We start from the raw sequence: 12,435 nt of genomic DNA on the forward strand, positions 1-12,435 counted from the left end.
GCATCTCCAGAGGCCTTGGGATGGAAAATGCTATCCACATCCAAAGAAAGAACTATGGAATGGAATCGCTATCACTTATTTTTACCTTCTGTTGAGTTTTGTTTCCTCTTTCTGATGGTTCCTCCTATTGGCTCTAATTCTTACTTACAACATCACCAATGTGAAAATATGTTTAATAGGAATATATATGTATAGCCTATATCAGATTGTGCGATGTCTTTGGGGTGGTGGTGAGGAGGAAGGGGGAGAAAAATTTTAATTCAAAAGCATATGAAAGTGGTTGTTGATTAATCAAAATAAACTAATAAAAAATACATCATTGAATAGCTAAGTGAAACTTTGGCCACGTGCTATGCTCAGTATGGCGACCTGAATAAACACACCAATCTCTATCTCTTGCTTTCTAGATAATTTCATTATTAAATCTCTCTCCCAATTTAAAGGTGGTATGGAGTATGGCTATCTCAAAGGTTACTATTATTGCAGAATTTTGTTCTCTAATCAGTTTGCCCTTCACCTCAGCCTGAACAAAAGGATATCTCCTTTCCTTTTTGGAGTGCCTTCTCTTCTCACTTCTAAATCACATTCTTATTGACTTGAACAAAAAGCACTATAAACCATCATAGATTTGAATAGCAATTGGAAATTGCAATAGTACCAAAAATAAACATTTTAAGGAATAGATTTTCACTTGTAGTCTGTTATAGCTGCATCTGGGAGACAGGGAAAAGTTTTTTTTTTCCCTTTCTACCCCTACCTGTTTCAAAGTATAGCAAAAGAAATGAGAAAAGGAATGTTTAAAGAAATTTTGATTTTTTTTTTATGAGTAGTATTCTAGAGAAGCTAGGTGAATACAAACTATAAGAATTGGATTCTGGGAATTTCACCATCCTTCAGTGCAACAGCCCATCTGATTATATCTCTTTCTGTTTTCCTATACATGCCAGTATGTCACCAATTCTCATCCCTACATATTTGACTTAATTTCTGTCACAGAGGTGACACCTTGACCATTCCTTCCCAAGGAGAAACATGGGAGAGTGACATCACTCACTGTCCTCTTCTTATTTCTCTGCATGTCCTCTGTTTCTCAGCACTGTGACATCCTGGAAGAGTAATTGTCACTTTGCCCACTGGAAGATTTTTGCAAGTATGTGACCCATATATTTAAGTGTGCCTAAAGTAATATATGCCTGGAGTTTCTCCTTTCACTGTTGGCTGCTTCATTTGTTGGCAAGGCCTGTTGACATTTACAATCCTACCTCATGCCTGTTAATGTCCATTATCTATTTTGGTGGGGTTCTGAAATATGAAAACAAAAACATTTCAGAGTTTTGCTTGCTCACACTGTCTATTTTTCTTATTTATTTCCTATATTTATGACTAATATCCTTAAGATTTTAATGTCTTTACCTTAGCTTACTACAATAGGAAAGTATTCTGAAACATACTAAATAATCTTTCCTTTACCTTTATAATTCAAATTCTATCTGATGTCTACTTTTAACCTTTTACATTCCATCTTCCAAAAGTATATTAAATATTATATTACTCATTGTAATGTAGGATATCTTCATGAGATTGTCAGGAAATAAAACAAATCATTTGCTCCTCTTAAGCAATAATCAAACACATCACTTTGGTGCTATTAGCATAGTCATCTAGCCAATTAACTACTAGTACAAATAGAATCCTCCAATTTTATCAAAACAGTCACTTTTATATTAATTTGATCTTAAAGTATATATTTTATAGTATAGCTTAAATTAATGAAAATTTCAAAAACAATCAATTGAAAAATGCTACCCATTGAATTCTAGGCTTGTTAAATTATCAGTGGGTAGCAAATTCATAAACAAATACTTAGATGATTGGGTGTGGTGGTACATTCCTGTAATCCCAGCTATTAAGGAGTCTAAGCTTCATATAATTATTGAGACCAGTGGTTCTGAGAAGCAGTGTACTAAGCTTATTGAGTAGGCACACTAAATCTAGCATCAATATGGTGAGCCCCAAAAAACAGGAGGCCACTAGGATACCTAAGGAGGATCAAAGTGGCTCATGTCATAAATCAAATATGATCAATGATACAGAATAGGATATGCCTATAAGTAGCTGCTATACTTCTAGTCTGGGTTAAATAGGGAGAGCCAGTCACAAAACAACCTCAATATCATCAACAATGAAACATCCTTATAGGCATTCACATTGAGAAAGCCATAATTCTAAACATTTATGTAGTGAAAGGGAGGGATGATATATAGGCAGCCCAAATCTTTCAAAAAGCACATCATAGAATTTTTGTCATTTTAAAAGACCTAGAGAAGGGTTCTCAGCATTGGATAGATCTACTATGGAAGATTTGTGGAAGAGTACAGAGAAGAATAACACAAATTGAGATGACTTAGTTGTGATCTCCATCAGTGAAAGGAATGTCTACATCAAGATGTAGATCTTATTACATTTAGATCAGGGATATTATGCTTGAGAAGAACTCAGAGGCTACCTAGCCAAGCCCCTTATCTGGTTTATAAGGAAACTGAGGGCCAGGGAGGTTAAATTACTTTCCCAAGGTTTCATGAATAGTAAATATCAGAGGAGAGCTTTGAGCAGAATCTAAGCAGCATTTTTTCCTTTCTTTTTAAAATTTATTATTTACTTTAAACATTTTTTGAATTTTGAATTCCAAATTTCTTCCCTCCCTTGAGTCTTTCCCCCACCCACTGAGAAAACAAGCAATGTGATATGTATTATAAATATAAAATCATGAAAAACATATACTCTACATCAAAAAAGCAAGAAAAATAAAATGAAAAAGTTATACTTCAATTTGCACTCCATGTTCATCAGTTCTCTCTCTGGAGGTAGATAGGTTTTGCATCATGAGTCTTTTGGAAGTGTCTTAGATCATTGTGTTGGTAGGAATAGCAATGTCTTTCAAAGCTGACATCATTACAGTATTGCTGGTACAGTGTACAATGTTCTCTTGGTTCTGCTCTGTTCATTTTGTATCAGTTCATGTTAGTCTTCCCAGGATTTTTTTAAACCATCCTGCTCATCATTTCTTATAGCACCATAATATTCCATATCACAATCACATACCACAACTGTTCAGCCATTCTTCAATTGAGGAACATCCCATCAATTTCCATTTTTTTCTACCACAAAAGAGATGCTATCAATAATTTTGCACATATAGATGCTTTTTTTCTTTGATCTCTGAGGGATACCAACATAGTAACGATAACTATTGCTAAGTCAGTGGTACACAGTTTTATAGCCCTTTGAGCATAGTTCCAAATTGTTCTCCAGAAAGGCTGGGCCTGTTCACAACTCCACCAACAGTTCATTAGTGTAGCTATTTTCCCTTATTCCCTTCAGCATTTGTTATTTCTGATAGGTGTGAGGTGGTCCCTCAGAGTTTTTTTTAATATTAATTACTCTAATCAATAGTGACTTAGAGCATTTTTATATGACTATAAATAGCTTTGGTTTCTTTATTATGTAATATTTTTAAATTTTTATTTTTAATTTATGGACTAAAACAATGCACAAAGCACAGCTTGCTATTCCTTTCAAATACACAACAAAATTATCATGTAAATTTATTTTTTCCTTTTTTATATATATAATTATTCTATACATATTTCTATTTATCAGTTGCTTCTCTGGCTACAGATAGTGTCTTTCTCCATATGTCCTTTATAGATAAGTTGGGTATTTATAATAGTCAAAATAACTTACTCAGAGTCATTCTTAAAACAATATTGCTATTACTGAATACAATTTTCTCTTAGTTCTGTTCATTTCATTCTTCATTATTTCATGCAATAATTTCCATGTTTTTATGAAATCATTGAGCTCATCATTTCTTACATCACAGTAGTATTAATCTTGCTCTTTACCTGTGAATCTCAGAATTATGAGTTCCCTTCACAGCTCAGTCCAAGGGCTAGCTCCAACAAGTATTTTATTTCCTTTTTCCTGAGAGCTGCCTCTCCATCCCCTGCCAAGCTATGTTGCTCATTCCTTCTAAAATACTCTCTCTCTCTCTCTCTCTCTCTCTCTCTCTCTCTCTCTCTCTCTCTCTTTCCATATAGACTGTGTACTTATCTCCATATGTGTTGTTTCTTTCTAGTAGAATGTAATCTTCTTGAGGTCCTAAAGGACCTTTACTTTTTAACTTTGTATTTCCACTGCCTAGAGCGGTGCCTGTTGCATGACAAGTTCTTCAAAGGTATCATTTAAATTGATGTAATTTGAATAGTCTTTGTTCATTGTTTCCTGTAGATTGGGAGTAACCTCTTTAGTAAGGCTCATATCCCCTTTTTAATCATCTATAATTATGTTGTTCACATAATCATTATAGATTTTCATTGGCTATAAAATATGGCAAAAATAATAATTCTTTGCCCTCAGCCTCTGAATTGATTGTGTTCTAATGATTATATGTCTTAATAGAACCATTACCTAATTCATGGTTATGCTAACCTTTAAGCCCAAAGGTTTATCATTTTGGTTATCATAGCAATTATTATCAGAGCCCACCAGTGTCTCCTTTACCTTTTCTGTCATCACTCTGTCTCTCTGTGTCTCTACCTCTCTCTCTCTCTCTCTCTCTCTCTCTCTCTCTCTCTCTCTCTCTCTCTCTTTATAACTCTATATGTATATATGTGTGCATTCCCTTTGCCTTCTCCCACATTTTCTTATCCTGTAAGGTGTTGTGTATGTGACTTTGATGTGAATTTATCTCCCCTTGCCTGGGTCCCTTTACCATTTCTCTTTATACTTCCTTGGCCTGTTATTCTTCTGCCTCTGACTTACCTTCTTCTTGCTCTCCCTGCTGTCCCTCCCTCAACTTCCCCCATCACTGGGACAGTTAATAATGTAACTCCTCCAAAGCTTCCCCCATAGAGTATGCCAATAATTACAAAAGATGGAGAAAAATTAAGGTTATTTCATGAAAACTTTCTCAATAAAACATAGGGAGGGAAGAAGAGCTTTTAAAGTAGACAGTTAATCAGGCAATAAGAAATTCTTGATTCACATAAGCTAATTTCTTCTCAACTTTACAGCTAGAATTTGAAAGATAAAGCACAACTAAGAGTCATCTCTGACAAGACTAGTGGAGCTTTATAGCTCTGTGGCTGTAATTAATACTGACATATTGTTGAGATAGTCTGAAAGCCTGATATTTGTAGATCATGAATAATGATTTCTTAAAAGAAAATAGCTCCCTGGTATCCATTATCCCTCATCACAAACCTCTATTTGATTCTCTGTCTTCAGAATGACATCCTCACCTGCATAAACAAAAATGTAATGGGCCTGTTTGTGAACTTGCTAAATATCACTAGTGATATTTATAATCTTCTGTGTGTCTTCCTACATGAAACCAAAGCTTCCCATGTTTTTTCCCACTTTCAAAGGATCCCTTACTTAGCTTACAAATGAATCAATAAAATTGTGAGGGGGAATGAAACAGATAAATATAATGGTATTTTAAAAACATGTGAACAGTATTAAAATATTATAAGACTAAATAATTAGAGTAGTTTACTTTAACATAATATTTTATAGTTCCAATATTAAATCATTTCCATTAGTTATTTTATCCTCAAAGGATGCATAAATTTGTCACGGGCCAAAAAAATATATATCTTTCTTACAACTGATGAGACTGAGGGCTAGAACTGTTGAATGACTTACCCAAGGCCACATAGCTAATGAAATGGCAAAAGAAGGTTACAATCCAAACCTCCATGCAAATTATGTTTTCTTCCATGCTTTCAGCCTCCCTAGAATGTAAGGAGTAAAAGGTATCTTAAAAGCTATCTTTTCCAACACTCTCATTTTTACCAGTGGAAACTGAGGCAATACCACATAGAAATGACTGCTCTAGTCATTTAGATTTTATGTGTGAGAACTTGGTAGAAAACTAGTGAGTGTAGACACCAGTTGGCTATTTGCCAGTTGGCATATTTGGTGTAGACACCAAATATGACTATTTGGGGTTGTAAATTCATAGGTATCAATATGCCAACTCTCAAACCACTTTGAATGTGTTCCTCTATTAAGGAAGATCTAGTGATATGACCCCCTACACACAGCTCACTTTTATGCTTTCCTTATAAAGAATAGAACAGGTCATTCCAGACTATATTACTTATTTTATTGGTATAGAAAAATGGAATGCTATAGATAGAGTTTATCTCCTGCATTTTAACAAAACTTTGGATGAAGTATCTCATTCTTGTGAAGTCTGAGAGAAATTGACAAGTTTGTAGAACAATTCAATGGAATCAATTAAATGGCAGAATTCACAGAGTAGTGAGTGGCTAATGGTTCATATCAATTTGGAAGGAAGTCTCTAGTGCAGTATCCCAGGGCTATGTGTTTGCCCCTTACTCTGTGTAATTTTTTTCAAATCAATAACTTGTATAAAAACAAAGATGATATGCTTGCCCAATTTACGGGTGACATAAAACCTTGCAGGCTTAGCAAATGCACTCTATCCATTACTCAAAATTCAAAAACATCTTGACAGAAAGATCTTAGAGTACTGAGGTGAACTTATGAAAATGGAATTAAATAAATTGTACATTTTAGTTAAAAAATAAACTTCAGAAGTAAAAGATATGGAGACATAGTTAAGGAGATTTTTTTCTGAATAAACAATTTATAGATTTAAATAGATTCTAAACTCATTAAGCCAGCAGTATAATTTTTGTAAGGGGAGGGGGGAAGCTTAAGATTTCATATGATTGTTCTCAAAATGCATTCAGAGAGGCATAGTTTCCAGGAATAAAAGTGTGATAGCCTTCTTGTACTCTACTCTGCACAACCCTGCCCTACTCCTTTTAGGTCACATCTACTGTGTTGTGTTCAATTGTACGTGTCACAGTTTAAGAGCGCAATAAAGCTGGATAGCGCTCAAAGAAAAGCAAAGAGAAAGTTATGAGACCTATTGCTGCACCCTATCTCCACCAGGCAGACAGTCCCTTTCACTTTTGGATCTTTCTGTCTGCTAGGAAGTTTTCTTATGTCAAACCTAACTTCACCCTTTTGCAGCTTCCAACCCATGCCCCTATTTCTGGCCCCTGGGAACAAGTAAAACAAGGACATACAAGTCTCTGTATGAAAGACCTTCAAATACTTGAAGCCATTTATCATCTCTTCTTTAAGTTTTTTTTTTCTTCTCTTATTGAAACATCTTCATTTTCTTCAACTGATCCTTATATAAGGTGAACTGTAGGCCCTTAAGGGCCCTGCTTAAATACCTCTGGAAACTCTCCAAGTCCTGCCTAGAATGTTATATTCAGAACTGAATACAATATTCCAGACATCTTGCAATCAGGCCTGAATATGATGGCCCTCTCAACTCTCCCTGGACACTGTTTCTGTCTTGAGACATTCTAAGATTTCATTAACTTTCCTGGCTGCTAAAATACATTATTGATATATTATATCTTTTTTTACTTTTAGGCAAACTGTTTTTTAGCTATTCCTCCCCTCATGTTGCCCTTATGAAATTGCTGTTGTTGTTTTTTAACTCCATTTCAATATTTTAGATTCCATCTTAATTAACCCAAAGATCTAGGCAAACAAAATTCTTTTGAAGCCTGACTGCCAACCAGGTGAGTTAGATATCCCTTCCAGTTGGGCATTAGCTGAAAATTGTCAGGCAGTTCAGTGGTACAGTGAATACAGTGCCAGGCCTGAAGTAAGGAAGACTCATCATAGTGAGTTCGTATCTGGCCTCAGAAATATACTAGCTGTGTGATCCTGCACAAGGCACTTAACCCCGTTTGCTTCAGTTTCCTCATCTATAACATGAGCTGGAGAAGGAAATGGCAAACCACTCCAGTATCTGCCAAAAAAAAAAAAAACCACCTCCAAATGGAGTAACAAAGGATCAGATATAACTGAAAATGTCTGAATAGTAACAATGCCATCTTTGTCTTTATCCAAGTCATCGCCAAAAAAAAAATGGTTTAAGAGCAGAGATCCCTAGGATTCCTGCCATTTTGACAGAGAACAATTAACGACAGTTTCTTAATCTGTCTATTCAATCATTTCCATATCTTATTTTACTATTATTTTTTCACATCTCTGTTTTTCCCACAAGAATAGTGTAATATAGACTTTATCAAAACTTTCCTAAAATCTTGTAAAATATAGCTAACATATTCTTTCTAATCTACCACTTTAGTAACTTCATAAAATAGGAAATGTTATCTGGAATGACCTGTTCTTGGTTAAGCCTTGGTGGCTCTTTGAGCTCATAGCTTCCTTTTCTAGATATGCAGTAGCCTTCTCTTTAGTAATTCACTGTAGGATTTTAAGAGGAATGAAAATCAATATCATTGGTCTATGGTGCACGGACCATTTACTTGTAATTTTTTAAAAAGGCAGCAGCTGCCCTTCTCCAACCTAGAGAACTCTCTAATTCTTAATCCCTCAGAGATTACTGAAAAAAAAAATCTAGCTTACACAGTGGCCAGTTGTTTCAGTATATATAGTTATATAACAATGTAGTATAATCATACAGTATAGTTATAGAACTATACTTACAGTATAGGTCACCTAGGATAGGTGACTGTCAGTTTTCAATGCTAGAAATGTTTTCTTCCTATATCCTTACTTTTCTTGGATCTCTAATCCCTATTGATAAGTTTTGATTTGTCTTTTTCAGTTCTAAGTTCATTAGAAAAATGAGTTAGGACATTCTGTCTTATTAGATATCACTATCCCATACAGTGCTAGTAGTGGTTCTACCCATTTCATCCTCCTCTTTTCTCCATTTTTGGGGTCTTTAATCTGTGATTTCATCAGTATAGGGAGGTTAGAGGTGTGGAAATTCCCTCAGCATTTCTTGTGCTACTTATAATATCAGAGAGTTTCTAGAGATACTGAGACTTAAAGATTTGTCCAGTGTCAAACACTCAATGTCAATCAGTGTCAGCCAGGACTTGAGCCTAAGTCATTCTGTCTGAGGGTGGTTCTTGACATAAACTACATCTTTTTGCCAAATAACTTTTAAAGTGTTCAAGCTAGTTTTCCATGACAGTTTTAGCTTGTTTGGGAATTTAGCACCAACAACAATATTATTATGGCTATGTGTTATGATTAAGTATTCATCTTTCATTATGTATCCTTGCTTCTATTTCCTGTGTGGACCTCCCCCACTTCCCCCCCTCCACTAATTCTCAGGTAGTACACTCATCTCAGTGAGTCTCTATATATAATTTCCCCCCCTTGTTTCTCATTAAAATTCTTCATTTCAGAGTCCTGTTTTAATTTTGACAGCTTCCAATCTATCCCAGGTTGACTTCTATTAATATTTTAGTTTCTAGACTATCTTTTCTCACAACACATTGAAATCTGTTCTAAAATTTAGGAAGCAAATTAGACTATTCTTGATTTTTATCTATTTCTTTATAAAAATCTAACATGGAATGGTCACTTTTCCTCAAAGTTTCTATCAAGTCTGTCCCTCAAACCATTTCCTCTCTTTTATGGTGGGAATCAGATCCATAACACATGTTATACCCTCATTTGTTTTCCCACATTTTGAAAAATAAAATCACCCTTATTAAAGCAAATCAGGCATAGTGGTTAGAGGGCTACACTTGGAGACAAGAAGAAAAGAGTCCACATTTCATCCCTGACACTTAGTAGTTTTGTGATGATAAACAATAAACAAACAAATAAAAAAAACCAAACAAATAAAAATTAATAATTATTTACCATCTTTGAGGCTCAATTTCTCCATGCATAAAATAAGGATAATAGCCTGGTACTTATTTCACAAAATGGTTGTGAGAGTCAAATGAGAAATTATGTGCACAATGCTCTATAATATTGAAGAGTTATATGTCTACTTCTGTGACTTTTAGTAAAAACAGTTCCTCACATTATGCCTATATGTTTAAATTCCTCAATCATCGCTTCATAAAACATATGCCACTTGTGTTTATTTTTCTTATTTTCATATATTTCCTACTTCTTCATTTTTGGGCTATCATCAAATCCCAATGTAAATATCAACTTTCTTTTTTTCTCTGATGATCTTTTCCCATCTCTTCCAAATTTCCTTCTACCATTTCATATATTACTTTATTTAAACATATCTTACAATAGAATACTATAATGCTACTCTATATACCCCCTTTCTCTTTACCATTCCCCAACTTTTCCAAACTTTTACATATCACACATAAGCTGTAATTTAATCATTGACTAATCTCACTCAATGATGGCAAAATTGATGCCTTCCTCCACCCCTTCAGACAACTACAGATGACAACAAACCTGGATTGTTTTCCTAGTCTTAAATATAATTTCCATTGATTCTCTCTTTGGTGATCCATAGCTTGAAAAGATTACCAGAAGCTCATTGTCATAGTGTGAGAAATGAAAGAGTTAAGTTACCACATAAGTAGATAACAAATCAGCACAGACAGACTAACTTCTCTGTCCAGGGTGGGGGAGGAGGGAGTGATAACACACTTCTATGCACATAATGTATGTTAGGAGTGGGGCATATAAGGAAGATTGTAACCCAGAAGGATTAGGACCAATCCTGATCCAGAATGGAGAAGTTAGGCAATTAATAACTATAAAGCTTACTCTGGCTTCTTTTACAGCATGGATTTCTCTCCTTCCAAGGAGGTGCACCTGCTTCTCAAGAGAATTGAAAGAACGCACTTCAACCTCTTTAATAAAAAGTCTTTGAGACACCAGTCTTCTGAACTGAATCTGGGGTCATCTTTATAACAATAGTTCTCCATTTATCTTAGTATCTTTAAGATTATGCTTCTACTTTTATTCCATTTTTGTCAATCTTTGTTGACACCATTGGAAAAATTGTCGATGCTTTAAATATTTTTAACTAAAATTATTATTCTTATTTTATCTGAGCACAAGATATTAGAATCAAGCCTCACTATCCTAAATAGTTTTGAATGCTTCTAACTGGAGACTGTGGATGAATATAAATGGTGTATATTTGTGTGTGTGTGTGTGTGTGTGTGTGTGTGTGTGCGTGTGTGTGTGTGTGAAAGAGAGAGAGAGAGAGAGAGAGAGAGAGAGAGAGGAGAGAGAGAGACATTTCATGCCATCATCTTCATTATTTTTTACAATATGAGTAACTTTCAGCATGTTCACTCTTTTCTTTCTTATCCTTAATTAAGGCAGGATGAACAAAAATTATATACAATTTTACCCAAGCCAAATATTTTCTAAACTTCAAATTTTATCATCCTTAACAGTTTTGGAATGTTGTACTTTTACTCTAGAAATGCAATGTATTTCATGGGCAGTAATTCAATATTTACCAATTTTAGTGCTTTCTGAAAAAATAAAATACATTCATCTTTTCAAGACAGACTTAATAGTCTGAAAATATTTATCTTATAAATTAACCTCAAATTGGAAAAACAGCACTGTTCTTTTGTAAATATTGAAAATGATAATTTAATTTAACATTAACTATTATTGAGAGGCAGCTGTTGCATATTGGATAGACAGCTGGCTCTCATTACCTCATGCCTGGGTTATTACAATAACCTGTTGTTGGATCTGCCTGCCTGAAGTCTCTCCCTACTCCAATTTATCCTCTCTTTAGCTGCTGAATTGATTTTCCTAAAATGTAGATCTGATCATGTTATCATCCTACTCAATAAACTCCAGTAGTTTATTATTGCCTTCAGGAGCAAATATAACGTGCTTTGCTTAGCATTCAAAGCCCTCATAACCTAGCCCCCTCGTACTTTTCCAGTCTTCCTCTATTTTGCTCCTCTACATGTACTCTTTGATCCAATGACACTGGCCTTCTGGTTGAACAGCAAAGGTAACTAGGGTCCAAAAGAATTAAATGACCCATCCATGGTCACATAGATAGTAAGTGTCTGAAGCAGGATTCAAACCCAGGTCATCCAGGCCATCATGACTTCAGGTACATTGCTTACTCCACTATGTACTATTTCATTAAAAAGCACATACCATTTATGAAAGAGCATATATCATTTCCCCCTAAAAAGATATACAATCAGTATGAAGCAGTATTGCGCAGTGGATAGAGAGTCAGCTTTGAAGTCAAGAAGATCTTAGTTCAAGTCCTATCTCTGTTTGATAATTGCTTTACAACCAAGAGAAAATCATTTAATCTCAAACTTGCTTTACACAAATGACTAAAAACAAGAGGAAGAAAATCTGATTTTGCCCAAGCCTCATCTTTTCTCAAGTTAAAAGGAACAGGTTAGCACAATGCTGGATCTCTTTATAAGGTCTTATTCTTCTTAACCAATGTCTTCCTGTATAAATATACTGGTCTAACTGAAATCATCATAGCTGAATAGGATCAGAAAAATCAGAAAACATTAATTAAAAAACATTTACTAAGTGCTTTCTTGCTACCCAATATTGTTGTAA

This window comes from Phascolarctos cinereus, unplaced genomic scaffold, assembly GCF_003287225.1.
Source record: "Phascolarctos cinereus isolate Bilbo 61053 unplaced genomic scaffold, phaCin_HiC Scaffold_9;HRSCAF=440, whole genome shotgun sequence".
In the NCBI taxonomy this organism is placed as follows: Eukaryota; Metazoa; Chordata; class Mammalia; order Diprotodontia; family Phascolarctidae; genus Phascolarctos; species Phascolarctos cinereus.